The sequence below is a fragment of the Eurosta solidaginis genome, chromosome 3 (genome assembly GCF_040869045.1).
Source record: "Eurosta solidaginis isolate ZX-2024a chromosome 3, ASM4086904v1, whole genome shotgun sequence".
Taxonomy (NCBI): domain Eukaryota; kingdom Metazoa; phylum Arthropoda; class Insecta; order Diptera; family Tephritidae; genus Eurosta; species Eurosta solidaginis.
The window spans coordinates 92843035-92849638 of NC_090321.1; the positions used below are offsets into that span (position 1 = coordinate 92843035).

Below are 6604 nucleotides of genomic sequence, written 5' to 3' on the forward strand. Positions count from 1 at the left end.
TCAGGAGATTTACAAGCTTTATGTCAACGAGTGTGAATCCGAAAAAGAAAATGGAGGCCTAAAATTTTCGTACCCAATATTTACGCAATTAATAAAGGAATTAAATTATTCTATTTTTAAGCCAAGAAAAGATCAGTGCAATTTATGCGTATCACATAAAGTTAATAATGTTTCCGATGAGCAATACGAAAAACATAGAGAAGAAATCGAAAAAATGCGTATAGAAAAGCAAAACGATATCAAAAATGCTGAACCCGGACTATGTGCAGTATTCTGTATGGATGTGCAGGCAGTTAAATTAGTGCCTCAACTAAACTGGAGTGCTGCATATTATAAAATGAAGCTTCATCTACATAACTTTACTGTCTATAATATTGTAACGCATGAATCAGATAATTATGTGTGGGACGAAACAGATGGAAATTTAGTCTCTTCCGTTTTTGCTACATGTATTATTAAGCACTTAAGGAATTTCCATGCTCGATCGCCTGAAACCCATCACATTATTATTTACTCGGATGGTTGCTTTCACCAAAATCGTAATACTGTTTTGTCTAACGCCTTGTTGAATTTTTCAAAGGAAACCGAAATAACAATTGAACAGAAGTTTTTAATAAGTGGTCATACGCAAATGGAATGTGATGCAACGCATTCCCTTATAGAGAAAAAAATAAATAAAAAACAAATAAACTTGCCGTCTCAATTTGTTCAAAGTTCCAGCACCTCTACAAGCGCACCATTTGCTTTATGATTATTTTTTAAATTTCGAAAATATTTCAAAGATATACACATCAATACGACCAGGTGAATATTGCACACTGAAACAACTCTTTAGATATATATATGTACTTAAGCTTTTCTTAAATTACAGGCAGGGGCATTGGAGATCATACAGTAAGCATGCTTCGAGCCTTGGCGTATGACTCGTCAGGATCAATTTATTTTAAAACAAATGTAACAAATGAATATCAGTTACTCCCACAGAGATCGAAGTTTCCGATTGAAAACGTGTCCCCCGATTGTCTTTATAAAGAGAAAATAGCCATATCTAAAAAAGTGGGACCATTTGCAAGATCTAAAATAATTTCTTCCAGCAGATTGCCACCATTTTTATGATAATTTACCTTATAAAACCTAATTTGTTTTCATTATAATAACATCTGCCTTGAAATATGTATTTTAGTTTTAATTATTTATTTATTTTACTTCAAGCATGAATTATTATATTAGTTTGTCCTAATTTTAACTTACAACAAAAAGTCCTAACTTAAATTTATTTTCAAGAAAAATAATAACAAAAAGCCCGATCTCAAATAACTTCAAAGAACTTAAAAATAATAACAAAATTATGCCAGAATTGAATTTGTTACCTTTTTTCGAATAAAAGTTGCAATAGAATTGTTTTTTGCATCTTAGGTTTTTAAGGTTTTATTCAGTTTTGTCCTTCTCCTGAAAAGTAACGAAAAGTGTAGATACGCCTTTTCTATATTAAACCATCGTTATGTTGCGAATAGAGTGGAAGGCAGTGGACTAGGCAGTCGAATGTCATATAATGAAGGAATTGATGTTCAGAGTTTTTTCAAAATTTGCCCGAAATCTTGAATCACAAAATGGAGTGTAGTTAAGTACGAAAATGAAAAAAGGTAGTTAGGTTTTGCTCCTTTTTTAGCAGGAGATTTAAAAATGTAATATATTAACCAATGTTCCTTTTATTACTCATTTTATCTATGGAGCTTCACATGCACTTTCTGTGCTTTTTATTTTTACGAACTTATTCCTCAATGAAAATAAATATAACACGTATTAATGTAAGCATTAGTCATGTTTCTTACTTCTTAAATGTTCTTCTTGAATGTTATAAATGTGTTAAAATTAGCAGGACTAATATAATATTGACAAATCTGATATGTCAAACTAATTTTATATAATAAAAATGATTTCATAAATTGCATGCATTTAATACATATGCATTATATTTTAAATTTTCTCTAACTATTCGTTTTGTGCTGACTAAATTTTGCTTATGCATAACTTTCTTTGGCTATATAATGCTGTTTTCACACAGACGGCTTATTATACTCAGTTGAGCAGAGCTCACAGAGTATATTAACTTTGATTGGATAACGGTTGGTTGTACAGGTATAAAGGAATCGAGATAGATATAGACTTCCATATATCAAAATCATCAGTATCGAAAAAAAATTCGATTGAGCCATGTCCGTCCGTCCGTCCGTCTGTCCGTTAACACGATAACCTGAGTAAATTTGGAGGTATCTTGATGAAATTTGGTATGTAGGTTCCTGGGCACTCATCTCAGATCGCTATTTAAAATGAACGATATCGGACAATAACCACGCCCACTTTTTCGATATCGAAAATTTCGAAAAATCGAAAAAGTGCGATAATTCCTTACCAAATACGGATAAAGCGATGAAACAGGATAGGTGAGTTGAACTTATGACGCAGAATAGAAAACTAGTAAAATTTTGGACAATGGGCGTGGCACCGCCCACTTTTAAAAGAAGGTAATTTAGAAGTTTTGCAAGCTGTAAAAATTAGCAAAATCGGAGAACGCCCACTTTTTAAAATTTTTTTTTTTTTAATTCAAATTTTAAAAGAAAAGTTAATATCTTTACAGTATATAAGTAAATAAAGTCAAACTTCAACTCCAGTAATGATATGGTGCAACAAAATACAAAAATAAAACAAAATTTCAAAATGGGCGTGGCTCCGCCCTTTTTCATTTAATTTGTCTAGGATACTTTTAATGCCATAAGTCGAACAAAAATTTACCAATCCTTGTGAAATTTGGTAGAGGCTTAGATTCTAGGACGATAACTGTTTTCTGTGAAAAAGGGCGAAATCGGTTTGAAGCCACGCCCAGTTTTTATACACAGTCGACCGTCTGTCCTTCCGCTCGGCCGTTAACACGATAACTTGAGCAAAAATCGATATATCTTTACTAAACTCAGTTGACGTACTTATCTGAACTCACTTTGTATTGGTGCAAAAATGGCCGAAATCCGACTATGACCACGCCCACTTTTTCGATATCGAAAATTACGAAAAATGAAAAAAATGCCATAATTATATACCAAATACGAAAAAAGGGATAAAACATGGTAATTGTATTGGTCTATTGACGCAAAATATAACTTTAGAAAAAAACTTGGTAAAATGGGTGTGACACCTACCATATTAAGTAGAAGAAAATGAAAAAGTTTTGCAGGGCGAAATCAAAAGCCCTTGGAATCTTGGAAGGAATACTGTTCGTGGTATTACATATATAAATAAATTAGCGGTACCCGACAGATGATGCTCTGGATCACCCTGGTCCACATTTTGGTCGATATCTCGAAAACGCCTTCACATATACAACTAAGGGCCACTCCCTTTTAAAACCCTCATTAATACCTTTAATTTGATACCCATATCGTACAAACACATTCTAGAGTCGCCCCTGGTCCACCTTTATGGCGATATTTCGAAAAGGCGTCCACCTTAAGAACTAAGGCCCACGCCCTTTTAAAATACTCATTAACACCTTTCATTTGATACCCATATCGTACAAACAAATTCTAGAGTCACCCCTGGTCCACGTTTATGGCGATATCTCGAAAAGGCGTCCACATATAGAACAAAGGCCCACTTCTTTTTAAAATACTCATTAACACCTTTCATTTGATACCCATATCGTACAAACAAATTCTAGAGTCACCCCTGGTCCACGTTTATGGCGATATCTCGAAAAGGCGTCCACATATAGAACTAAGGCCCACTCCTTTTTATACTCAGTTGAGCAGAGCTCAAAGAGTATATTAACTTTGATTGGATAACGGTTGGTTGTACAGGTATAAAGGAATCGAGATAGATATAGACTTCCATATATCAAAATCATCAGTATCGAAAAAAAATTCGATTGAGCCATGTTCGTCCGTCCGTCCGTCCGTCCGTCCTCTGTCCGTTAACACGATAACTTGAGTAAATTTGGAGGTATCTTGATGAAATTTGGTATGTAGGTTCCTGGGCACTCATCTCAGATCGCTATTTAAAATGAACGATATCGGACAATAACCACGCCCACTTTTTCGATATCGAAAATTTCGAGAAATCGAAAAAGTGCGATAATTCCTTACCAAATACGGATAAAGCGATGAAACTTGGTAGGTGAGTTGAACTTATGACGCAGAATATAAAATCAGTAAAATTTTAGACAATGGGCGTGGCACCGCCCACTTTTAAAAGAAGGTAATTTAGAAGTTTTGCAAGCTGTAATTTGGCAGTCGTTGAAGATAAAATGATGAAATTTGGCAGGAACGTTACACTTATTACTATATGCCTGCTTAATAAAAATTAGCAAAATCGGAGAACAACCACGCCCACTTTTTAAAATTTTTTTTTTTTTTAATTCAAATTTTAAAAGAAAAGTTAATGTCTGTACAGTATATAAGTAAATTAAGTCAACATTCAACTCCAGTAATGATATGGTGCAACAAAATACAAAAATAAAAGAAAATTTCAAAATGGGCGTGGCTCCGCCCTTTTTTATTTAATTTGTCTAGGATACTTTTAATGCCATAAGTCGAACAAAAATTTACCAATCCTTGTGAAATTTGGTAGAGGCTTAGATTCTAGGACGATAACTGTTTTCTGTGAAAAAGGGTGAAATCGGTTGAAGCCACGCCCGGTTTTTATACACAGTCGACCGTCTGTCCTTCCGCTCGGCCGTTAACACGATAACTTGAGCAAAAATCGATATATCTTTACTAAACTCAGTTCACGTACTTACCTGAACTCACTTTGTATTGGTGTAAAAAATGGTCGAAATCCGACTATGACCACGCCCACTTTTTCGATATCGAAAATTACGAAAAATGAAAAAAATGCCATAATTCTATTCCAAATACGAAAAAAGGGATGAAACATGGTAATTGGATTGGTTTGTTGCCGCAAAATATAACTTTAGAAAAAACTTTGTAAAATGTGTGTGACACCTACCATATTAAGTAGAAGAGAATGAAAAAGTTCTGCAGGGCGAAATCAAAAGCCCTTGGAATCTTGGAAGGAATACTGTTCGTGGTATTACATATATAAATAAATTAGCGGTACCCGACAGATGATGTTCTGGATCACCCTGGTCCACATTTTAGTCGATATCTCGAAAACGCCTTCACATATACAACTAAGGGCCACTCCCTTTTAAAACCCTCATTAATACCTTGAATTTGATACCCATATCGTACAAACAAATTCTAGAGTCACCCCTGGTCCACCTTTATGGCGATATCTCGAAAAGGCGTCCACCTATAGAACTAAGGTCCACGCCCTTTTAAAATACTCATTAACACCTTTCATTTGATACCCATATTATACAAACGCATTCTAGAGTCACCCCTGGTCCAATTTTATAACGATATTCCGAAAAGGTGTCCACCTATAGAACTAAGGCCCACTCCCTTTTAAAACACTTATTAACACCTTTCGTTTGATACCCATATTGTACAAACGCATTCTAGAGTCAACCCTGGTCCACTTTTATAACGATATTCCGAAAAGGCGTCCACCTATAGAACTAAGGCCCACTCCCTTTCAAAATACTCATTAACACCTTTCATTTGATACCCATATAGTACAAACAAATTCTAGAGTCACCCCTGGTCCACCTTTATGGCGATATTTCGAAAAGGCGTCCACCTATAGAACTAAGGCCCACGCCCTTTTAAAATACACATTAACACCTTTCATTTGATACCCATATTGTACAAACGCATTCTAGAGTCACCCCTGGTCCACTTTTATAACGATATTCCAAAAAGGCGTCCACCTATAGAACTAAGGCCCACTCCCTTTCAAAATACTCATTAACACCTTTCATTTGATACCCATATCGTACAAACAAATTCTAGAGTCACCCCTGGTCCACCTTTATGGCGATATCTCGAAAAGGCGTCCACCTATAGAACTAAGGCCCACGCCCTTTTAAAATACACATTAACACCTTTCATTTCATACCCATGTTGTACAAACGCATTCTAGAGTCACCCCTGGTCCACTTTTATAACGATATTCCGAAAAGGCGTCCACCTATAGAACTAAGGCCCACTCCCTTTCAAAATACTCATTAACACCTTTCATTTGATACCCATATAGTACAAACGCATTCTAGAGTCACCCCTGGTCCACTTTTATAACGATATTCCGAAAAGGCGTCCACCTATAGAACTAAGGCCCACTCCCTTTTAAAACACTTATTAACACCTTTCGTTTGATACCCATATTGTACAAACGCATTCTAGAGTCAACCCTGGTCCACTTTTATAACGATATTCCGAAAAGGCGTCCACCTATAGAACTAAGGCCCACTCCCTTTCAAAATACTCATTAACACCTTTCATTTGATACCCATATCGTACAAACAAATTCTAGAGTCACCCCTGGTCCACCTTTATGGCGATATCTCGAAAAGGCGTCCACCTATAGAACTAAGGCCCACGCCCTTTTAAAATACACATTAACACCTTTCATTTGATACCCATATTGCACAAACGCATTCTAGAGTCACCCCTGGTCAACTTTTATAACGATATTCCGAAAAGGCGTCCAC

At 35.6% G+C, this 6604-nt stretch overlaps 1 pseudogene; it reads left to right on the top strand.

Moving 5' to 3' along the window:
• The first annotated feature begins 214 nt into the window (after positions 1 to 214).
• LOC137245932 (uncharacterized) lies at positions 215 to 1138 on the top strand (annotated as a pseudogene).
• The last annotated feature ends 5466 nt before the right edge of the window (positions 1139 to 6604 follow it).